Consider the following 25649-nt stretch of genomic DNA (forward strand, 5'->3'; position numbering starts at 1 on the left):
ATCCCCCTCAAGGGGGTAGTTAGTGCCTGCGTCCGGAGAAGGACAGTCCCACGACCTATATTTGTCGTCTTTTTGGTTTTTCACTTCTCGTTTCTTCCTTCTTTGGTTGGTTCCTTTCTTTGTTCTTCTCCTTGCCGTCTTCTCCTTGCCGTCTTCTCCTTGCCGTCTTCTCCTTGCCGTCTTCTCCTTGCCGTCTCTGGTCTCCGCTTCGGCGTTTGAGTCAGTCTGTCCTCTCTCTCTTCCTTTTCCTCTTCTTCCTTCCTCCCTGTGCGCGCCTGAAGGCCGACCCACGCGTTCCCACGCGTAGCCGGTGACGGGGTAACGCGTAATTCCCCGTCCTGGGTAGACAAGTAAGGCACGCACGTACCCCCTGGTAAAGGCCAGGCCCAGGGAGGGGTGATTGCCTGAGCTGATACCTTCTGACCATGCCAATCGGTCCCTCCGTCTGGTTCTCGGGAGGTGTGACCTGAGGTGTAAACATACACCTAAGGTGGGAGTGCCCTCTGAGAGGGTCCCCTTAAGGAAGGAGCGCGCCATCGGAGACGCTGCCAATCATGGGGGATTCCTCCGCAGTGGATTTCTCTTCTTCTCTCTCGACTTCCACCCACAAACGGAAACATGATCAGCCCCCAGTGACAAAAGTACTACCGCCTACCCCACAGTTCCTCGTCATTTCTCGATCTGAGGACGGAAAGGATTTTTCCTCTGTCAACCCTTTCGTTATCCAGAAGGGTGTAGATGCCATAGCCGGTACTGTTAAGTCTTGTACGAGGTCGCTTAATGGTACCTTGTTACTAGAAACTGAGAGCGGCTTTCAGGCACAGAAACTGCTTCGAGCCACACTCCTGTACACGTTCCCTGTCTGGGTGGAGGCTCACTGAACTTTGAATTCGTCTCGTGATGCGGTCTATACTAGATCCCCCGACGGATTGACTGACGAGGAGATTCAATCTTTCCTCGCTGAGCAGGGCGTGACGGCTGTCCATAGGGTCATGAAAAAGGTCAACAATGACCTTGTACCGACCCGGACACTTGTCTTGACTTTGATAGTGTTAAGCTGCCATCGTACATCAAAGCGGGCTACGAGGCTATTTCTGTTCGCCCCTATGTCCCGACACCTACGCGCTGCTACCAGTGTCAGCGTTTCAATCACACTCGACAGTCTTGTTCCAATGCGGCTAAATGTCACACTTGTGGCACGGATGCCCATGAGGGTAACTGTCCACCTCCGTCTCCTCGTTGTGTGAACGGTCAGGGTGACCATGCAGCATCCTCCCGCGACTGTCCCGTCTATAAGGAAGAACGCTGTATCCAAGAAATTCGGGTCAAAGAGAAAGTGTCCACCTCGGCTGCTCGCAAGCTATTTGCTAGTAGGAAGCCACGCTGCTCCCAGCGGGGAAATACAGTACTGTCCTCGCCGCTCCTATGACTACCAGGGAGGTGGCAACCCAGACATGTGATCTGACCTTCAGCACCACGATCTGTTCGGCCAGTGCTAAGATCGCGCGGTCGACGTCTCCTCTTCGTCCCATCACCCCACAGACACCAGCCCCTTAATCAGCTTCTGCTAAGACGAAGACCCAGAAGTCAGACGCACAGGCCTTCAAGAAGGAGCCGTCCCGTGCAGACTTCCTACGTACCTCGACCTCCCAGCCATCGACCGGTACTTCCACCAAACGACCTTCCAAGAAGGCTCATAGGAAGGACAGTTCTCTAGTTGGACCATCTCCAAGGCTGACTGGGGGCTCTTCTCTTCCAGGGCGACCTTTCAGGATCAAACCTTCACAAGCTGCGATCGTCAGGTCGCACACCTCACGGAAGGCATTCTCACTGCTGCTGAATATTCCATCCCTCACCCTACTTCTTCTCCACGTCGCGTGCCAGTCCCCCGGTGGACCGCAACATGTAGAGACGCTCTACGTGCTCGTCGACGTGCTTTACGCACCTTTAAACGCCACCCTACAGAGACGACTTGTGTCAATTATAAACGATTACGTGCACAGTGTCGTCGTATTATTAAAGAAAGCAAGAAAGCCAGCTGGGCTGCTTTCACAAGCACCTTCAACAGTTTTACTCCTCCTTCTGTTGTCTGGGGTAGCCTGCGCCGGCTATCTGGCGCTAAGGTCCACTCACCAGTTTCTGGCTTGACGGTCGCGAATGACGTCCTTGTGGCCCCTGAGGATGTCTCCAATGCCTTCGGCCGCTTTTTCGCAGAGGTTTCGAGCTCCGCTCATTACCACCCAGCCTTCCTCCCCCGCAAACAGGCAGAGGAGGCTGGGCCACCTAACTTCCGCTCCTCGAATCGTGAAAGTTACAATGCCCCTTTCACCATGCGGGAATTCGAAAATGCACTTGCCCGGTCACGGTCTTCCGTTCCAGGGCCCGATTCTATTCATGTTCAGATGCTGAAGAACCTTTCTCCTGCGGGTAAAGGTATTCTTCTTCGTATTTACAATCGCATCTGGATTGAGGGACATGTTCCCGCATGCTGGCGCGAGTCTATTGTTGTCCCGATTCCTAAGCCGGGGAAGGACAAGCACTTGCCTTCCAGTTATCGACCCATCTCGCTTACCAGCTGTGTCTGTAAAGTGATGGAGCGAATGGTTAACTCTCGTTTGGTTTGGCTGCTCGAGTTTCGACGCCTACTTACCAATGTACAATGTGGATTTCATAGGCGCCGCTCTGCTGTTGACCATCAGGTTACGTTGTCGACCTTCATTATGAATAACTTCTTGCGGAAGCGCCCGACCGCGGCTGTGTTCTTTGATTTGGAGAAGGCTTACGACACCTGTTGGAGGGCGGGCATTCTCCTCACCATGCATACATGGGGCCTTCGCGGTCGCCTCCCTCTTCTTATTCGTTCCATTTTAATGGATCGACAGTTCAGGGTACGTGTGGGTTCTGTCCTGTCGGACACCTTTCGCCAGGAGAATGGGGTGCCACAGGGCTCAGTTTTGAGCGTCGCTCTCTTCGCCATAGCGATCAATCCAATAATGGATTGCCTCCCAGCTGATGTATCAGGCTCCCTTTTCGTGGACGATTTTACCATCTATTGCAGCGCGCAGCGTACATGTTTCCTGGAGTGTCGCCAATGGCTTCCGTTTTTCTGCCGAGAAGACGGTCTGTATTAACTTCTGGCGCTACAAAGAGTTTCTCCCACCGTACTTACGACTCGGTACCGTTGCTCTCTCATTCGTGGAAACAACAAAATTTTTAGGTCTTACATTTGACAGGAATCTTAGCTGGTCTCCACATGTCATATTTGGCTGCCCGTTGTACCCGTTCTCTAAATATCCTTCGTGTTCTCAGTGGTATGTTGTGGGGAGCGGATCGAATCATCCTACTTCGCCTATATCGGTCGGTCGTCCTCTCCAAGCTGGATTATGGGAGCTTCGTATACCCCTCTGCACGGCCATCCATCTTACGCCGCCTCAACTCCATACAACATGGGGGCTTACGACTTGCGAACGGAGCGTTTTATACTAGTCCCGTCGAGCGTCTTCATCCTGGCGCTGGTGAATTGCCACTCACCTACCGGCGCGATATACTGCTTTGTCGGTATGCCTGTCGGCTACTGGCAATGCCCGACCACCTGTCTTATCGTTCCTTTTCTGACGACTCTCACGACCGTCAACACAGGTTGTATGTCTCTGCCCTGCTACCCCCTGGAGTTCGCTTTCGTCGCCTCCTTCAACACCTTAATTTTTCACTCTCTGCAACCTTTCGAGTGGGCGAGAGCCACACGCCACCTTGGCTTCAGGCTCAGGTTCGCGTTCGCCTTCACTTCAGCTCGCTCCCAAAGGAGGTTACCCCCGGTTCGGTCTACCACTCCCGTTTTGTCGAACTTCGTTCGAAGTTCATTAATATGACCTTCATTTATACAGATGGCTCTAAGACCAATGACGGGGTCGCGTGTTTTTTTATTGTCGGGGCACAAAGTTTCAAATACCGGCTCCATGGCCATTGTTCGGTCTTCACAGCTGAGCTCTTTGCCCTCTACCAGGCTGTTCTTTACATCTGCCGCCACCGACATTCTGCTTACGTCATCTGCTCCGATTCCCTGAGCGCCATCCAGAGCCTCAGTGATCTGTACCCGGTTCACCCTTTCGTTCACCGGATCCAACGTTCTCTTCAGCAGTTGGTGGACGTCGGTTCTCCGGTTAGCTTTATGTGGGTTCCTGGCCATGTCGGTATCCCTGGGAACGAAGCTGCAGATGCCGCGGCCAAGGCTGCGGTCCTCCAGCCTCGGACAGCTTCTTGTTGTGTCCCTTCGTCAGATTGTAGGAGGGTCATTTGTCGGCGCATTTTATCGCTGTGGCATGCCGATTGGGCTGCACTTACAGACGACAAGCTTCGGGCCTTGAAACCTCTTCCCATGGCTTGGACGTCCTCCTCACGCCAACTTGACTAGAAGAAGGGGTCGGTTGGCAAGACATGCGTTGAGGCATCAAGGGATCACCAATTTAGTACTGGAGGGCAGTGTGGAGGGTAAACATCATAGAGGGAGACCAAGAGATCAATACACTAAGCAGTTTCAGAAGGATGTAGGCTGCAGTAGGTACTGGGAGATGTAGAGGCTTGCACGGGATAGAGTAGCATGGAGAGCTGCATCAAACCAGTCTCAGGACTGAAGACGACGACGACGAGTGACAGTTCTTCATTAGTATCTTTCTGAAGACAGAAACAACTTTCTGACCACAGCATTCCATTGCCTGTACTTCAGCAAAGCTTCTCAGTACAATTTTTGGTGGGACACCACATGCTTTGGGTGACTGTCTGTTGTTCCAATACTATTTCACCCCTTCTGTCATTATCATTAAGCCTGTAAAAAAATCATAGTCATATATAGGGATATCTCTCAAATGAAATAGCAATACTAACCAATGCAAATCACTGCTCTCTTTGCAGACATTTCCACACAATGACACAAGCAAATGCTGGTTACTGTGTAGCACTAAAATTGCAAAACCATGCCAGAAACGGCACAAATTAAGCACAGTATATCCACATGAATACTGTGGATGAAGTAATAATATTCAAACCTTCACCTGTCCTTCAATGTTAGCGAACAGCACTTGTAGCAGAAATAATACTGTGCAAACGGTGTGAGCTTAGACTCACAGACCATGTCAGGCTACCCCCAATAGCTTCTATCTGCTTTTTAGAACCTAAGGGACGATGAGGGGTGAGAGAACTGACCTACACCACACCACCCAGGTGCCACCTTAGCTGATACCTAGTACATCACCAAATGCCAACAAAAAGTGAATAAAAACCATTTTAAATTCATTTAAACATAGACATACCATACTACATAAACATCAAGTCATCTGGGTGGCCAACTGTGTGCTCATTTTTGAAAACAAACAAATGGAGAAACATCAGAAAGGATTATTACACCTAAACAACAAATGTATACACACATTAACTGAGCATGTAAAAGAAAAGATAAGTAGCTTAGTACAGTCAACTTCAATAGCTTTCAGTGCCCTTCACACATGACAAATGCACCAATTGCAAATCCTCTTCCGAAAGACAGTCCCATCTACTGGATTATCAGACATCAAACCTACCACAAGATTATAAAAATCAAAACCCTTATGCACATCTCACTGGTACTACACAAAGCTACAATATTCTCAATATACCCCAACAGACTAATCACAAAGACAATTCTGTTACATTTGTTGTACCAATCTTAATTTACTTTCATGAGTGGTATGCAAAAATGACCAGGACCTAGAGCTAAATTCTGTGTCTTTGACGAGAGAAGCTAGTGTTGAATGTTTCCTGCCTTTTTATCAAAACACCCTAACCAGCATTTGATGACAGTTCTCGTAATGTAATATTGTTGTTACATAGATAAAGTAGACCACTAGGAGATGCCAACTTCCCATAATCCAGTGCTAGTAGAATACAGTGAAAAATGCCTTTCTCACAGTACAGCACTTTTGGGAAGTACCAGAATACCTGGAGGTCATAACTGGCAAATTAAGTGGGACAATGAAGCACTTGTTTTGGAACCGAAGAGTTCTGACAGTATACTACGCAGCTAAGAGCTCAGTTTCCCGAGTGACTGCACAATACATACACACTAAAAAATTACCTCCATTAGTAGAAACAGGTTTTCTTATCTAAGTATATATAGCACTCCCTGTAACCATAGCAATAAACTTACCCATAATAACAATGCTTTTCTTATTTCTCAATTTCAGTGTTTCATTAATAGTGATTTCATAATGAAAATAACTTCATATTGCCAGATAATATAATTAGCACTGCCAATCAGGCAAACATGAAACAAAGCATCGGAAATAAGCGTAATAAACCAGTCTATTACATAAACCATACCTGAGCTCCACCAAGCCCTCAGCAGTGCATTCTGGACGTATGGCTTCCAGCCTGCTCTGCAGAATGGAAGGTCCTGTCTGCAGACTGCGAAAAAAAAAAGTTAACTATCACAGCAGGTTTTTTTTCAGTGCAGCAACGCAAAGAGAAATTTTGTAGTAAAAACCGACAACTCAATTTAAGGATATCCCAGTTTAAGAAGTGGTACAATGCAGCGGCAGGTCCTAAGATTTAGTGAGGAATTAAAAAAAAAGTATATGAATTAAACTGAAGTGTCAGGAATATACATGCAAGTTCTGCTGGCAAGTCAGAAATATCTCATTACATATTAAATATCTCATTATATATTAAACCTTTATTCAATTTTCTACAGGAATACATTAGTTACGGGAAGGTAGCTCTAATGAAGTGTAAAAATACAAGGAAAATTTTCTAAAGGTTGGGTGGACCCTGCAGATTTGAGGCATCGCACTGCAGGCGTAAGCACTGCTATTACAGCTCTAGAGATAGAACGCCTCGAATTCATACTGAAAATCTCAAATTCATACTACCTTTCTTAAGTGATTTGTTTTGCATAGTTTTGATAACATAAAATAAGCATTTCCAAATGTTACGTAAACAATCCGGGCACTCAGTATCTCGTTCAGCCTGACATATGCATTCACGACCATCGAATTCTTATCTAAAAATACGTAATTTAGGAACCTCTAGCGCATATATAGTTGGGAGCCTAAGGGCTTCTAACATTGTATATGGGGTGGATCCGCAATCCACACACTAAATTTTGGACGTTGTTCCGGAAATCTGGAGTAATTGGGTATAACAGAGACATGGCCTCTGGTACTTCATTACAGAGTAATAGATTTTCGTTGATTTCATACCTTCACTTACCGGCATCTGCATTATTTGTTTGCATGTTACATATTGTGTATCTTGTTTGGAAATAGTTGTTTCACAATCTCTTGTTTTATAAATCAGTGGAGCACAACATATTATGCCTCACCATGACACAGCTGCTAAAATAGTTATTATTACCCAACTTGTATCTATAGTACACAACTTAAAAACTTTAAAATCTGAAGGACGAAAACATACCAGTTGCAGAACAATAATTTTGCAGCCATGTGGCGGTTGTACATCAAAACTTGCTCGGTATACGCACAGTACTTGCTGATAACCGTAACGCCTGTTTATTCTTAAAACAGCACTAACTGTAGAGTGTGATCTTAATGGCTGTTTTTCCTTCTTTTTGCTGTGTTTCGAAAGCTTTACATCGGCCTGGGAATATAGAGTATTTTTGATTTGTAAGGTGAATGGCAACTTGTAAGTAGCCGTAAAGTTAGTTAGTTTCGTCCCTGACATACATGCCTACATTTAAATCATTTCCTTAAAAGAAACACACATGACCACACTGTTTTTTCCTTTCCCTGAGGATTAGGAGGGCACACATCCCCTGTTATTGCTTCCGGGTATGGGCGCCCCTGTAAGTAGCAGCTCGTTAGGGACGCTTACACTCCTGCGGGGACCGTGTTCTGCCCGCTCGGCCGCGGCGTGAAACCCCTCCCCCCTCGTCTTAATACACTGCGATGTCATGAAGATCAGTGAAGTAAATAATGAAGGAATACTAATGGCCTCATAACGATTCTCGAGGATTTCGCTTGTATTGTACCTCCACAATACTCCGATATAACATTATATCACTTCATACAAACAGTCTGCAGTACCTCTGAATAATTCCTCATTCAATGTGCAATTAATTGGAACAATAAGCGTAGCTAGATCTAGTCTTTTCTCTATATGAATTACATGCCTGGTGTAGTAGACTTTACTCCTTGACCTTAGAATGGGAATCTCACCATAGGAAGAGGGCATGTGTAAACATAACACATAGTGAAAAACATTCTGATAACACAGTGCTTTTAAGATTGAAAACTTCCACAATTAATGACATTTGAAATACACTGCTGTACAGATCAAACTAGAGTCGAATTTTTTAAATAATTCATAAGTGTGCTGCATTACATAGTACTTCAAAAGGAGCTCTTAGCGACATCGAACATGCTTTGAAATAATCTGTAAAGTTCAAAAATGGCTCTGAGCGCTATGGGACTTAACATCTGAGGTCATCAGTCCCCTAGAACTTAGAACTACATAAACCTAAGGACATCACACACATCCATGCCCAAGGCAGGATTCGAACCTGCGACCGTAGCGGTGGCGCGGTTCCAGACTAAAGCGCCTAGAGCCGCTCGGCCACTGTGGCCGGCTATGTGTAAAGTTTCAGAAACTTTCTGTAGGTGAGATTCCCACAAAATAAAGAAAAAAAATTCGTAATGAAAATTTCGTTTGCTCACGCAGAAAACTTTAGCATCATGCATAACAATGAATTATCAGTCAGGATTCTGTGTCTTCAACCATAAAGGTTCTATGAGCGTAATGTCAGTCCAATATCTCGCGCTCTCTCTCGCGCTCTCTCTCGCGCTCTCTCTCTCGCGCTCTCTCTCTCGCGCTCTCTCTCTCGCGCTCTCTCTCTCGCGCTCTCTCGCTCTCTCGCTCTCTCGCTCTCTCGCTCTCTCGCTCACTTGCTCTCTCGCTCGCTCTCTCGCTCGCTCTCTCGCTCGCTCGCTCTCTCGCTCGCTCTCTCGCTCGCTCGCTCTCTCACTCGCTCTCTCGCTCGCTCTCTCGCTCGCTCTCTCGCTCGCTCTCTCGCTCGCTCTCTCGCTCGCTCTCTCGCTCGCTCTCTCGCTCTCTCGCTCTCTCGCTCGCTCGCTCGCTCGCTCTCTCGCTCTCTCGCTCTCTCGCTCTCTCGCTCTCTCGCTCTCTCGCTCTCTCGCTCTCTCGCTCTCTCGCTCTCTCGCTCTCTCGCTCTCTCGCTCTAATTGGTGGTTGTAAGGAGTAGAGTAAGAACTAAGCTGTCAATGCCTGTATGGCATGGCAAAGGCGGAGAGAAATGTTAGTGCTTCAGTAGTATCGCCGGAAGTACCAACGTAGGATCAGTCCTCTTCCCGTCCTGACCGATGCTACAAGGACCTGCACTGCTGGTTGTATAGCGGCCGTCGTGGCAAGCAGAGGTATGGAGAACAGAGTGGTCTGCTGTGGTTGCCATGTAACCAGTCAGCACTCCGGTCGGGTTTTTTCTTTCACGAGTGAACTGGAGTTTACTTGAGGCCGTGCAGGTCAAAGCCGTCGTTGGGACAACGGAAATTAGAGATCCTGTCAGCCCCCTGGTTTGTTCACCATTTTCAGACAGCACCAGATGTGGGGCACAGTTTATTTCACCGAGCGCTTTGACATGTCATTTTCCCGTACGCGAATGAGATTTTACGATAGCTAATCATTTCGCTTTTCGTATAAATCTACAAGGATACACAACGAATCACGCTACGAATCAAGCTACAGTGCTTAGCAGAGGGTTCATGGAACCACCTTCACAATAAGTCTGTTTTTTCTGTGCACTGTTCTAGAGTAGAATACACTTATTTCTACGCAAACTCTCCTTTCTCTTATTTTGTTACGTTCAGGCTAACTTACATAGGGAGAAATACCATTATTTACTCATGAGGAGGAGAGAGTTAGAGACGGAAATTTTTTGGAAGGGTCCTGCCGCAATGAGAAGCTGTTTTAATGATGTCCACATCAAATCCTAAGCCGTATCATTTCAGTGACTGTCTTCTATTTCGGGATAATATAAAACGTGCTGCGCTTCTTCAAACATTCTCGATGTATTCCGTTAATCCTACCTGATAAAGATCTCACACCGTGCACCAGTACTGCAAAAGAGAGCAGACAATCGTAGTGTAGGCACTATCTTTAGTAGATATGCATTTTACTTGAAGAACACTTAGGCAAGTCTTGGGTTCGCCTTCCACATTCATTTTCCATATGTTCTTTCCGATTTAAGTTGATCATAATTGTAATTCCTAGGTATTTAGGTTAATTTGTGTCCTGTAGACATGTTCGATTTATAATGTAGCCGAATTTTAATGGATTTCTTTCAGCACTCAGGTGAAGACCTCACGCTTTTAATTATTTAGAGTTAATAGTCAATTTCCGCATTATGCAGATCTCTCTTCCAAATCTTACTGCAATTTGTTTGGAGCTTCTGATGACCTCGCAGATTACGCTGTCGTTCATCGTCTACTAGACGTCCATTAAACAACCCCAGATGGCTGTTCAGACCCCATCCTGCCTCCAGGTCCTCCGCTGTTCCTTCTCTGTAACACTACGTTACGGAATGCTGTATATTACTGTTTCACTTAATGAATTTCCATTCCTTGTCGATAGCATTCAACATTTCATATGAGTAAAAAGCTGTTTCTCTTAGAGTAAATGGTTGTATGTGATTCTATACCTATTAGTCTCTTCTGAGACTGATGCAATACCTCCGTCCTTAATAAAATAGTCTTCCAGTCCAGGTTAAGTGACTTCCTTCCCTCACTAAGCTCAGGATATCTACTTCTAAGTTACTCATGGTGGCAGCTGTTCTTGACTCCAGTTCTGCAATATTTACTTCGTCGTCTTTGTTTTAGAAATATCGGAAGGTTGTGTTCAGCAGATCTGCTTTAGCAGCACTGTCATATGTAGTGTTTCAATTGTTACTGTGCAAAGGCGGCCTCAATTGTCTCTCATGCTAACATAATGTACATATGACGAAAATATTTGTCTCGAAGCCTGCCAGAAAATAGTTTCCACAATGAAACTATTGTAATTATCTCGGACTGAAGTCAATACTATATTTCGAGCATCTACAGAAGATTGCAAATTTGAAGGAACGCTAAATTCCGAGGTTTGGCATTCTTTTTCGTTGTTACTGCAACAGTGTTCTGACCTATTTTGTCTACCATTGAGAATCAGCTTTGTTAATTTGAAAGGACTGGAGAGTAAGTGCGGACCAGATGTGGCTCGAATTCAAAGTAGTATCGACAGAGATACAGGGTCTTCCTTTAATTTATTTGCTGTAAATCTCTGTTGCTAAGGAAGACCAGAAGCGAATTTTTATCAGATTTTTTAGCATATATATGTTTCGTTTATTTTTTGTGGATTTGACAGTTACGGTATTTACTCTCCATACAATAACCCTGTACTCACTAATCCCTGTATACGTTTTGATGCTCGTTATTAGCTTAGGATTCGTTGTTGCAAAGAGGTCAAGCAGGTTTCACAAACGTTTACTAATGGCTCCAAACGATTTTCAGAGAATGCGTTTAGCACAGTTTCAGATGTTTAAATCTGGAGGTACGCATGAAACATGGAGTCACCACCAACTATATGTCGGCGTAAATTCAATTACAATCACGTACCCGGCACATACAATTATAAGGTCTAAAGTAAACTCAAGTGTGCTTCTAACCTTTCAGCATGTGGATGCTTTTACCGACGTCCCAACCCAGATCAGAATATAATTTTATTCCGATGGCACAGAATGACCGCTACCCATGACAATTCACAGAAACTATGTACTTCAGTTTTGGAACGAGGTAGAAGTACTTCTAAAAGCAACAAACGCCACCGCCATCTGTATTTACAATCATTTCTGAACACAGTTAGGTGCTCCATAAAAATTACGGCTGAACTTACCCCTGCTTTAGCCAGCTTTCTGTGCCTATAACTGTTTCAGCGTTGGTGTTTTCTATTAGCCTTTGGAGCTCTGGTACTTCGCCAACACACCTACAAATTACAACTGTAACACCGATGGTTCGTGTGTCTGTTCTTCTTTCGTTCGGCCTGCACCCTTTGTGCCTAAAGCCCTTTCTGCGTTTTCCGAGATCCTGTAACCTAAAGAAACGCGACTACACGGTAGCACGGACTGTGTGGCGTGGACTTGGCCACTGGAATGTAGTGGACTCCTGGCTTACTCAATGGAACCCGAAACCCTACCACCGTACGGTGCAAGTCGAGGAATATGCAGCCTACACTGTTGCAGAACCGACTGAGGTTCTGATTCAAACCCTCCATTCGGCACTGCAGCGTAGTCGATAGGACCGACTGGGGATCTCTGGTACAATAGTGAGCTCTGTTTCCGCCTCACAAGCAAGGCTAATAGTCCTTCCCATTTCTGATAGCTGCTGGAAACCAGAGAACACCTCTTCCAATCAAGTGACCCACGTCATTGGTACTGACTTGAGCCACCACTTGCAGCTGGCTGCACCCTCTGCTCTTCATGGCCCTAGGAAGGCCCGTTCCAAATCTGGAATGACTCAAACCGGTATGCACAAAAGTGCACATTCAATTTCTTCCCATCCTTGGCAGCCATGTCCCTTAGGGGCCCCATAACGCGCATAACATTGGAGCTCCCAACTATCAATTATTCCACCTGGTGTGTCTGCCCAGATCTTGGGGGCTGAAGAGCTTCCTCTGAAACAAGACAAGCAATTGCATCTGTCTGGGGACGCTGACCGGCCTCGCTGGTACGTCTGAGCCACAGACGGCACCTGGAACATGCCTTAGTGTTCCGCTGCCTGCCAAGACCTGATGTGACCAATCACTCGACCACATTTGAGGAGTCAATTTTAGTGCGAGTCGTAAGTCTGGAGCTGAGAGCGAAGTGTCAGCTCAGCTCGCATCTGCACTCAGGGATCAGTCCCTGTCCATACCGAAGATAGTGGAAAACTACACTATACAGGCAAAGGACTATCAACACGCACTGTGGAACTCCAAAAACCGATGAAAACGCAAGAAATAATTTGTTGAAACTTGTAATACGTCACAAAATAGGTTACATCCCATTTGCATTTTAGGTAAACGTGCCAGTTACTGCTGATCAGATTTCCCACCTTTAAAATAAAATGTATTGTCTTTCTTACATCAACTTCTAAAGAAGAGCTTCGCTTGGTTTGGTTGTATCATTAGTTTCCAGAGAAAAGAGTACTCAGAAAATTCGCGAAATAGAACTCGTAGGAACGTAATTTTTACTAAGATACTGTCGAATGTTCACTTAAGTGGTCTGAAGAATGAAAATACTAAAGTGCTCCTTATGTCACATTGAGTACTGCCAGGTACTTAACCATAAATTCACAGAACACCAAGAACAATCCACCACGCTCGAATATATTCCAGTTCGTTACAGAAACGTCTGGACATTCCTACAATGATCACGAATATCTAAAGATTTTGAAACAGTATTCTGGAGGACTGTAACGTATTCGAATGTTTAAATAATGCTACATGATATTCTAGGACACTAATTTATAGAGTATATTAGAACGTTCGGAATCATTTGTTAATACTCTAAACAAACCTAGAACGCTCTTGACTTTTACAAATTATATTCAAATTTTTTTTTCTTCCTGAAATATGTGCTGCCCCAGAAGACATAAAAGATGCCACAGTAATCGCCACATGATAACCACAACTCGAAATATTACTACTCTGCGTAGTTTCCTATCTCTTTTGTAGTGATCGACGGCGGAGGAATTTTCTCTTTGGCGGCCTCACTTCCAAGGAAGGTCGCACCCTTTAGTCCCCCAGGTTGCGGCGACTAGGTGATGGGCTGGAGCTTCTAAACGGCGATGGAGACCTTGATACAAGTGAAGGACGAGGTAGGTCACCATCGCCGCAAGCTAGCCGCTGTAGAGGACGCTCCCCAACACGCCGATCATCTTCTTCATTTTCGTCGTCCCGGAGTTGGCGTCAGCTAAGATCGGTCTGCTGCCTTCTGGCGCGGGCGTCATCTAATATCTGCCGCCTTTCTCGACAATGGCGCACCACATGTCCCGGTCATCCGTAGTGGAAACACAATCTTTCCCTTGGATTGACGAATGCCGCCCAGCAATGAGGACCAGGCAGGCAGCGTTGCATGGGTTCAAGTGTTGGCCAACTGCTGAGAATCTTGCAGGCTTTCGGGTGGTGAGGGCCATGTGTCGCCGAATTATTAGAGAGAGCAAGCAGAGATCGTTGCAACATTTCCCGAAAACCATTAGTAGTTCCACCAAAAGTTCCATTGTGAGAGAGACCATCAGCAGAATTTCTGGGAGAGGAGGTAGGTGCCCCACGGCTGTGATGGGGAACAGCACTCACCAAACCAATCCTCAAGAAATTGCCCAGACTATGGCCGTTGCAGTAATTTTGGGAAAAGTATGCCGTCGGTCAGGATCCAGGTTACCAGCGCCATAAAGCAGATGCTGAGAGGTTTGTTTGAACTTTCGGTCCACCTATTACAACTGCCCATTCTCCCTGTAGGAGCTGGATTCTGCATTGTGTGGGGCTCGTGACACATCCCCTGGTCAAGACACGATACAATCCTGTATGCTACGGCACCTCACAATGCGAAACAGCTATTCTCCTTGCACTTTTTAATCCCATTTGGGCGTCAGGTGACTTCCTGACAAGTGGCATGAGGCAATCTTAATTCCTCCTTTAAAACCGGGGAAAGACTATATGCCTAAGTAGTTACTGTAGTGTCGCCCTCATTAGCTGCATGAGCAAGACCTTGGAGTGCATGGTAAACTGCCACCTTCTTTGGATCTTTGAATCCAAGCAGCTTCTTAGTCGCTTTGAGTGTGTGTTCAGAATGTATTGCTCTATCTTTGATAACCTTGACCTCCTGGATGCGTCTATACAACAGGTTTTCTTATACCGGAATCACCTTCCAGATACATTTTCCTACATCGAGGAAGTGTACGATACTACATACAGGCATCTAATCCTGGAGACGCTTCACGAATGGGGTTTTCATGGTTGTCTTCCCATTTTTATTCCGTCCTTCCTTTCGTCATGATATTTTAGGTACAGCGTCCGTGGAGTCTTCTCTGATCGCTTTGAGCAGGAGAATTGTGTCTTTCAAGGTAGCGTTTAAATGTGGCTGTCTTTGCCATATGTATCAAAAGCATTACACCCATAGTGAAAAGGCTGTCTAGTGTTGATTGTATGTGGATGACTTTCGTGTTTCGCTCTTCTTCAAGCCCCGCAACAACACCGCCAGTTGCAACTAACTCTGTGATGTTTGGATGAATGGGTGCAGAAGACTCTTCCACAGAGACGTCTGTGTGTGTTCTTTCAAACTGTTGCATTTTAAGCATTCCTGAATTGAGGATGAAGGACACTGTCCTTACTTTTAATGACCCAGAGGCCTGAAACAACGGTCACTAAAGGCTTTAAGTATTTTAAAATGTCTTAACCACAGTACATGGGGGCGCAGAAAGGATTTGACTGCTCTGTTTTTATAGGGAATTTATGCCATCTCGGCTCGATTAAGACTGCACGGCATATGGGTTTGCGAAGACCCTCTTACTTAAAGACGTTGGACATGGTGTACCGTGAAGGGATTCTGTTGGCCTCTGTGTAGAGGCTGGTGAACCGCCACCTCGTCAGACGACAACAGATCGTACACCTCACCCCCCCCCCCCCCCCCCCCGCCACCGACCGATCATACCATTGCTCACCCTCCACTGGAAACGCTTTTTCACAACTGGCAACAGCCAACGATACCCTATGGGATTCGTGCATTGCATTGCTTTGTAGAGATGGTGTGGTCAGTCTTAATGTTTTCCCCCCAGGGGATCCACAACTCTCTTGTGGATACGTGCGTAGCGAGCACGGGACCCCGAGCTAATGTGGCCTACCTTCCTTTCCGGGCTGCATACTTTCCCTTTCCGCCCCCCCCCCCCCCCCTCACCACGGGCTCTTTCCTTCCCTTTCTCCCCCAGTGGGAGTATGGTTTGTGCCTACGTCCGGAGACGGACGCTTGTAAATGTACCGCATTCTTCGCCTTCCTTGCTTGTATGTCTTCATCCTTCCTTTGTCCTTCTCTTTTCGTTACCTCTTCACTTTACCCTTTTCTCCGCTGCGGCGTTTGAGAACCCTCTTCTTTCCTTTCCTTTCCCTTTCTCTTTCTTCCTCCCTGTGCTTGTCTGAAGGCCGACCCACGCACTTCCATGCGTAGCCGGTGACGGGGTAACGCGTAATTCCCCACCCCGGGTAGACAGGTAGGACAGGGAGGGGTGATTACCCGAGCTGATACCTTCCGAGAGTGCCGATTGGTCCCTCCGTCCGTTTGTCGGGAGGTGTGACCTAAGGTGTGAACAATCACCTAAGGCGTGAGTGCCCTCAGAGAGGGCCCCCACAAGGGAGGAGCGCGCCATCGGAGACGCCGGTAATCATGGGGGATTCTTCCGCAATGGTTTCCTCATCTTCCACTATGTCTGCTCACAAACGTAAGTTCACTGAGTCTCAGCCACAGTCAGTTCTTCCATCGTTGCCACAGTTCCTTGTTGTTTCTCGGTCTGACGAAGTTCACGACTTCTACACGGTCAACCCTTTCATTATTCAGAAAGGTGTCGACGCAATTGCAGGTCCTGTAAAGTCTTGTTCCAGATTACGGAATGGCACCCTGTTGTTAGAAACAGTCAGTGCCCTCCAGGCATAAAAATTGCTGCGTACCTCACTGCTACACACCTTCCCTGTCCGGGTGGAACCGCACCGTACTTTTAATTCCTCGCTTGGAGTCGTTTATACGCGCTCCCTCGATGGCTTGTCTGACGAAGAAATTCAGCACTACCTGTCTGACCAGGGCATAACGGCTGTTCATAGGGTTATGAAAAGGGTTGACATGAACATCATTCCAACCCGCACTGTCTTCTTGACATTTGACAAAGTTCAACTCCCATCGAAAATCAAAGCAGGCTATGAGATAATTTCCGTTCGCCCTTACGTCCCAAACCCTACGCGTTGCTATCGGTGTCAGCGGTTCAATCACACCAGCCAGTCCTGTTCCAATCCGGCCAAATGTGTTATGTGTGGCAAGGATGCCCATGAGGGTGCTTGTCCACCTCCATCCCCTCGCTGCATCAGCTGCATGGGTGACCACGCTGCTTCCTCTCGAGATTGCCCCCTCTTTAAGGACGAAAAGCTCATCCAGGAAATCAGAGTAAAGGAAAAGGTGTCGACCTTTGCTGCTCGCAAATTATTCCCCAGTCGACAGCCCACCGTGCCTCAGAAAGGAAAATACAGCACTGTCCTTGCTTCTCCTCGGCCAACAAAGGAGGCGGCCACGCAGACCTGCGACCTCACCTTTAGTGCCACGATCGTCAGATCGGCCAGCGCAAAGATCGCCCGTTCAACCTCACCACTTTCGCCTGCCCACTCCCTGGCTCACCCTTCGTCGGGTTCTGCTAAATCTCGAGCCCAAAAGTCAGACACCAGGACTTCGAAAAAAGAGCATACTCGTGAAGAGTTTTTACGTACAGCAACTTCCCAACCATCGGTTCCTCCTTAATCTAAACATCATACTTCCAAGAAGGCTACAAAGAAACCCAGTTCCTCTCCTTCTCCGCCAAGGCGTGTCCCATCTACAGCACCACCTGGCGGAAATCGCCCTCGGCCGTCTTCTGTGTCGCCGAGGCGCACTGCTGGCGGCCGATCAACCGGCCGATCGCTGGTGGCAGGAGCTGCTCCTGACCAACCTATGGATCAGGATCTTCTACCTTCGGCTGAATGCCATTCCATGCTGTCGGTCGCAAGCTCAGAGCAGTCGTTGAGTTGACAGCGACCTCGGTCACAGTCCTCAACTTTCTGTTCACCCTATGTCCATTATCCACTGGAATATCCGCGGTATTCGGGCCAATCGGGATGAATTGTCGATTCTCTTACGATCCGACTTGCCGGTCATCTTCTGTCTTCAGGAAACAAAGCTGCGTCCCCATGACCGCTTTGTTCTCCCTCATTTTCAGTCCATCCGATATGACCTCCCCTCTGTTGAAGGCACTCCTGCATATCGAGGACTCATGATTCTTCTCCATGAAACTCTCCATTATCACCCAATCCATTTAAACAGTTCCTTCCAAGCTGTCGCCGTCCGTCTTTCCCTTTCCGGATACATGTTCTCTCTTTGTACCGTATACATTCCATCGTCCACACTAATGGCACAAGCTGATCTCCTTCATCTTCTAGGTCAGCTTCCACCCCCATATTTGCTGGTTGGGGACTTCAATGCCCACCACCCGCTTTGGGGATCTCCACATCCTTGTCCACGTGGCTCACTATTACTAGACATCTTACACCAAGCTGATCTAGTTTGCCTCAACACTGGGGACCCTACATTTTTGTCAGCCTCCATGACAAATTTATCTCATTTGGACCTTGCGGTCGGTACTGTTCGGCTAGCTCGGCGCTTCAAATGGTTCGCCCTTGATGATACACACTAGAGTGACCACTTTCCATGTGTCCTTAGCCTGCAGCCCCAACTGCCCTACATGCGCCCGCGAGGCTGGAAGTTTGCCCAAGCCGATTGGACACTTTTTTCGTCTCTTGCGACATTCGATGACCGTCACTTTCCCAGCGTCGACGATGAGGTCATACATGTTACCGACGTTATTCTTACAGCTGTGGAACATTCAATACCACGCACCTCCGAATTACCCCGGCGCCCCCCAGTTCCTTGGTGGAACGAGGCATGCCGTGATGCAATACGTGAGCGGCGACGTGCTCTCCGCGTTTTCCACCACCATCCTACTTTGGCCAACTGTATCCGCTATAAGCAGTTCCGAGCGCGATGCCGTCGTGTCATCCGCGATAGCAAGAAGGCAAGCTGGAAATTGTTTATTAGCTCATTTAACACCTTCACTCCCTCCTCGGAAGTTTGGAGTGGGCTTCGACGGTTCTCAGGCGCGCCTAGTTTCTCCCCGGTCTCTGGGCTCACTGTCGCGCATGATACATTAGTGGACCCCGTTGCAATTTCTAACTCATTGGGTCGGCACTTTGCTGAGATTTCGAGCTCTTCAAAAAACCCGCCGGCGTTTCTCCCGAAGAAACGTGCTGCGGAAGTGCGACCTCTTGCTTTCTCCTCTCAAAATCGCGAAAGCTACAATACTGTATTCTCCTTGCGGGAACTGCAACATGCACTCTCTTCTTTTCGCTCCTCCGCCCCAGGAGCAGATGGTATCCACGTCCAAATGTTGCTGCATTTATCAACCCATAGTCTGCGTTACCTCCTTCGCCTTTATAATCGAATTTGGACCGACAGTATTGTTCCCAGACGATGGCGGGAAGCTATCGTCGTTCCGATTCCGAAACCTGGAAAGGACAAACATCTCCCCTCTAGCTGTCGCCCCATTTCTCTCACGTGTAGTGTCTGTAAGGTTTTGGAGCGTATGGTGAATTACCGTTTAGCTTGGTGGCTGGAATCCCGCAGTCTTTTAACACCTGCCCAATGCGGATTCCGACAGCATCGTTCTGCAGTTCACCATCTTGTTGCTCTCTCCACTTATATCATGAACAATTTTCTCCGGAAACGCCAAACAGTAGCAATATTTTTTGATCTGGAGAGAGCATACGATACCTGTTGGAGGACAGGCATCCTCCGCTCACTGTTCTGTTGGGGCTTTCGAGATCGGTCGCCCCTTTTTCTTCGCGAATTTATGGCAGAGCACACATTGAGGGTGCGGGTGAACACTACTCTCTCCCGTACTTTCTCCCAAGAAAACGGGGTATCCCAGGGCTCCGTGCTGAGTGTTGTACTGTTTGCCATTGCCATAAATCCAATTATGGATTGTCTCCTTCCTGATGTCTCGGGCTCCCTCTTTGTGGACGATTTTGCGATATACTACAGCTCTCAACGGACCAGCCTTCTAGAACGACGTCTTCAAGGATGTCTCGATCGCATCCACTCTTGGAGCCTCGACACCGGCTTCCGTTTTTCTCCCAGTAACACCGTTTGTGTTAATTTTTGGCGACGTAAGGAGTTTCTTCCACCCTCCTTACATCTAGGTCCTGTCAACCTTCCGTTTTCAAACGTCGCTAAATTCTTGGGTCTTATGTTTGACAGAAAACTGTGCTGGTCCTCCCACGTTTCCTATCTTTCGGCTCGCTTTCTGCGATCCCTCAACACTCTCCGTGTCCTGAATGGTACCTCCTGGGGAGCGGACCGAGTGGTCCTTCTCCGCCTCTATCGCGCCTTAGTGCGCTCGAAATTGGATTATGGAAGCATAGTCTACTCCTCTGCTCGGCCGTCTATTCTTCGGCGTCTCGACTCTATCCACCACCGTGGATTACGTTTAGTGTCTGGAGCTTTTTACACCAGCCCTGTGGAAAGCCATTATGCTGAGACTGCTGAACCTCCACTGTCCAATCGGCGAGCAGTCCTTCTGAGTCGTCATGCTAGCCATCTGTCTTCCATGACTGCTAATCCAGCCCATGACCTTTTTTTTCGACGCCTCCTTTGATGTAGGGTATGCAGGCCGCCCCTCCTCCCTACTACCGCCGGGAGTCCGCTTCCGTCAACTGCTCCATTCTCTTTCCTTCCGCGTTGCTAAAACCTTCTTGACAACTTGGGGTACAGCACCGCCTTGGCTCCGTCCCCGGATCTTCCTGCTCCGTGACCTTTGTCGATTTCCCAAGGATGGTACCCCTTCACTTGTTTATCATCGGGCATTTGCTGGTCTATGTGCACAGATAACGGATGCCACATTTATTTACACCGACAGCTCGAAAACATCGTTAGGTGTAGGGAGTGCCTATATGTTGGCGACACCCCAAATCACTTTCGGCTTCCCGACCAGTGTTCGGTTTATACTGCGGAGCTTTACGCTGTTCTCCAGGCTGTCCACTACATCCGCCGCCATCAGCGGATACAATACGTTATCTGCTCAGATTCTCTCAGCTCTCTCCTCAGTCTCCAAGCTCTTTATCCTGTGCACCCTCTGGTCCACCGGATTCAGGACTGTCTGTGCTTGCTCCACCTGGGGGGGCGTCTCAGAGGCGTTCCTCTGGCTCCCGGGACACGTTGGTATCTGTGGAAATGAGGCGGCCGATATTGCAGCCAAGGCTGCAGTCTCTCTTCATCGGCCAGCTATTCATTCGCTTCCCTTCGCCGATCTACGGAGCGTTCTATGTCGACGTGTTGTTCATTTATGGCACACGCATTGGTCGACACTTAGCCATAATAAATTGCGGGACATAAAAGCTCTTCCTTGTGCTTGGACCTCTTCCTCCCGAACGTGTCGTCCGGAGGAGGTAATTTTAACTAGCCTCCGGATAGGGCACTGTCTTTTTATCCATCGACTTCTTTTAAGCGGCGATCCTCCCCCACTCTGTCCCCACTGCTCTCAGCTGTGGACGGTAAGACACGTTTTAATTGAGTGCCACTATTTTAATCCGTTACGCTCCCGTCTACAGCTATCGCCTGATATATCGTCGATTTTAGCAGTTGACACGCGCTCAGCCGACCGCGTTCTCAAGTTTATTAGTGCCAGTGAAATGACGTCAGTCATTTGAAGTTTTTTTTGGGGACAACCAACCCCTTTCAGTAGTGGATTTTTAAGCCTTCTTTCTGCTTTTAGTTTCTCCAATTTTATGACTTTCGTTCCCATTGCTGCTGGTTTTCAATTTCGGTTTTTTACTGGTTCCTAAGTCACGGACCGGGTGCTAATGACCATAGAAGTTTTGCGCCCTAAAACCAAAACAAAACCAAAAAAGTCTTCATGTTTTACATCGTGGCGGAGCATATTTTCAGCTTGGCTTGTCTGGGGGCCTAGATGTACACTCCTGGAAATGGAAAAAAGAACACATTGACACCGGTGTGTCAGACCCACCATACTTGCTCCGGACACTGTGAGAGGGCTGTACAAGCAATGATCACACGCACGGCACAGCGGACACACCAGGAACCGCGGTGTTGGCCGTCGAATGGCGCTAGCTGCGCAGCATTTGTGCACCGCCGCCGTCAGTGTCAGCCAGTTTGCCGTGGCATACGGAGCTCCATCGCAGTCTTTAACACTGGTAGCATGCCGCGACAGCGTGGACGTGAACCGTATGTGCAGTTGACGGACTTTGAGCGAGGGCGTATAGTGGGCATGCGGGAGGCCGGGTGGACGTACCGCATAATTGCTCAACACGTGGGGCGTGAGGTCTCCATAGTACATCGATGTTGTCGCCAGTGGTCGGCGGAAGGTGCACGTGCCCGTCGACCTGGGACCGGACCGCAGCGACGCACGGATGCACGCCAAGACCGTAGGATCCTACGCAGTGCCGTAGGGGACCGCACCGCCACTTCCCAGCAAATTAGGGACACTGTTGCTCCTGGGGTATCGGCGAGGACCATTCGCAACCGTCTCCATGAAGCTGGGCTACGGTCCCGTACACCGTTAGGCCGTCTTCCGCTCACGCCCCAACATCGTGCAGCCCGCCTCCAGTGGTGTCGCGACAGGCGTGAATGGAGGGACGAATGGAGACGTGTCGTCTTCAGCGATGAGAGTCGCTTCTGCCTTGGTGCCAATGATGGTCGTATGCGTGTTTGGCGCCGTGCAGGTGAGCGCCACAATCAGGACTGCATACGACCAAGGCACACAGGGCCAACACCCGGCATCATGGTGTGGGGAGCGATCTCCTACACTGGCCGTACACCACTGGTGATCGTCGAGGGGACACTGAATAGTGCACGGTACATCCAAACCGTCATCGAACCCATCGTTCTACCATTCCTAGACAGGCAAGGGAACTTGCTGTTCCAACAGGACAATGCACGTCCGCATGTATCCCGTGCCACCCAACGTGCTCTAGAAGGTGTAAGTCAACTACCCTGGCCAGCAAGATCTCCGGATCTGTCCCCCACTGAGCATGTTTGGGAATGGATGAAGCGTCGTCTCACGCGGTCTGCACGTCCAGCACGAACGCTGGTTCAACTGAGGCGCCAGGTGGAAATGGCATGGCAAGCCGTTCCACAGGACTACATCCAGCATCTCTACGATCGTCTCGATGGGAGAATAGCAGCCTGCATTGCTGCGAAAGGTGGATATACACTGTACTAGTGCCGACATTGTGCATGCTCTGTTGCCTGTGTCTATTTGCCTGTGGTTCTGTCAGTGTGATCATGTGATGTATCTGACCCCAGGAATGTGTCAATAAAGTTTCCCCTTCCTGGGACAATGAATTCACTGTGTTCTTATTTCAATTTCCAGGAGTGTATTTTAGACTTCCTACTAGTACCACCGACCATCTTAAAAAGGCAATCGATGTTAACGTTATACCTCTGTGAGGAATTTTTGAAAACCTGGGTGTGAGATAACGTAATGGAAACAGAACAATCACACTGGGTTTAGTTTCCGAAATACTCCAGCAGAGTTTAAACAATAGTATATGGTGGTTCAGGAACAGACGTTATCCCAGCATAAAAGCAAGCTGTAACATTACATATCAAAACAGGTCGCCAGCAGAATTAGGTATTCTTTTGTCAAGCAAAATGATAAAGCAGAAGGCAGAGCTAAGGCTGACCTGACCTACCATTCCGTGATACATATACCAACTCTTTTCCTGCACCTGTTCACACTTCAACATAGCTGTACATTTATCTGTAAAGTTTGGTTACTAACTAGAAACTCAGATAAACAAATGGCCACTGAGATAGTAAATAGAAACATATGCCTCTCAACAGCACATACCTTAAATGAATAAGGTGCAACAGTTCATGAAACAAATTACACACAAGAAACTAGTAGGAATACTGAACAGGGCAAAGCTTGAAATTATTCTGAATCAGGGGTCTGCTAATGAACATAACCCAAAACTACATTGCCTAATACAGGGTATCGATGCCTGTGCATTAACCAACTTCAATTAGAATAGATAGGACAGTAACGTTCTTCTTAAACTTGGTGTGAAGCAACTAAACAAATGCAAATCGAACTACACTGGCTCTGAAGAAACCTTCGGATTCCTTTATTAAACTAACCTAATATATGATGACCATTAAACTTTCATGGTTTGAAGAACCATGCTCATTAACAAAACTACAGAAGTATGTATTCTTATCATTAATTACTAGTTATGCAGAACAAACTATAACGCTCCAAGTGACAAATGTGCTTTCATAAACAGTATTTTGATCTACTCAAAATTATAATTGGCTGTGCAAATAACGCATCATTACATTTAAGTTTAACCACTTTCCCTTAATAAATTAAGACACTCTGAATTGAATTCACTAGGATAGGGTTCCTGTCCAGGTTTGTCATCCCCTACGGCTCAGAGGGTTAGAATAGGCCTGAGGTATTCCTGCCTGTCGTAAGAGGCGACTAAAAGGAATTTCACACGTTTCGGCCTTCGTGATGGTCCCCTGCAGGTTTGACCTCCATTCTTCAAAATTTTCCCGAAGAGAGTGAATTGGAGAAGGGCGCCTTACAAGGTGCATGGTGTCCATCGTGCACTGAGATATTTAGCCCACTTTCTCGACGTCGCATTGCAGTTCTGCTCATTCTCCATCTCTTGGGCGGGGACATCTTCTTGGGTGCGTTTTCCCCATGCACTATGCAGTGTCGAATTCTGCGTCGACGATGACCATGGACTTCTTTGCACCTGATATCCAGCATGGTAGCCTGTCCATTGTGGTGAGGCCGCCATGTACCCTGTTGGTTGTAGCCCCCCGACCACACAGGGATCGCTCTGCTGATGCCTGCACCGTTAACTCTCCACGTATGCCAAGGGGTAGATGGTCATTCCCTGGGGCATTGGGATTCCGTGACAAGGCCATCCTGCCAGGTGGCTTTTGCTGCAGCTGGGTGGCGCCCGTGGGGAGGGCACCTAGTCAGAGTGGGTGGCATTGGGTCAGATAACACAAGATGAAGCGTAGTCTATCATCTATCACTGGTGGTGAAACAGCAGAAGTCCCTAAGCGATCACAAGATCAATTCAACGTACAGAAGTATGACCCCAAATAGTTCTCCTCCCTGGCCACTCCATGGGAGGAACGTCAGGGTAAGGATGGCAGTGGATCTTTTTCGCCCTAGTACCTTATATCTTACAGAGCTAATAGGGAATCTTATATGATGATGGAGCCTCAGTGTTTTGTTGAGCATTTAGAGGACAAGTTCGGGGAGGTGGAGAGCTTGTCCAAAATGAGAGCTGGGTCAGTCATGATCACAACAGCATCCTATGCCCCCCCCCCCCCCGGGGGGTCCATAACTTTTCTGTGGATACGTGCGTGGCGAGCACCGGGCCCCGAGCTATTGCAGCCTTCTTTCTTTCCAGGGCTGCATTTCCTTCCCCTTCCTCTCCTTTCCCCTCCTTGCTCCTTTCCCCTCGCCCTCTCTTCTCCCTCTCTTGGTGTCCTTCCTTATGTTGGCCTCCACTATCCTCCTGGTTCTGTTGATTACGCAACAAAGTCAAATTGTAAAACCACCTCCTCCTTTTGGTGCTCCCTGGTTCCCCTCTGGGGTTTGCCCTTCATTACTAAATTTCTCTTACGTAGTGTGAGCCATTTGGGGAAGAGCACCTTACCTAGTGTCTCTGACGTGTGCCCTCCACCTTTCCTTTAATGTTGTCTGATGCTAGGGTGAATAGCCCGAACGGTAGTGAGCCTGTGTGGTGGGGTAGCA

Source organism: Schistocerca serialis, chromosome 3 (genome assembly GCF_023864345.2).
Source record: "Schistocerca serialis cubense isolate TAMUIC-IGC-003099 chromosome 3, iqSchSeri2.2, whole genome shotgun sequence".
Lineage (NCBI taxonomy): Eukaryota > Metazoa > Arthropoda > Insecta > Orthoptera > Acrididae > Schistocerca > Schistocerca serialis.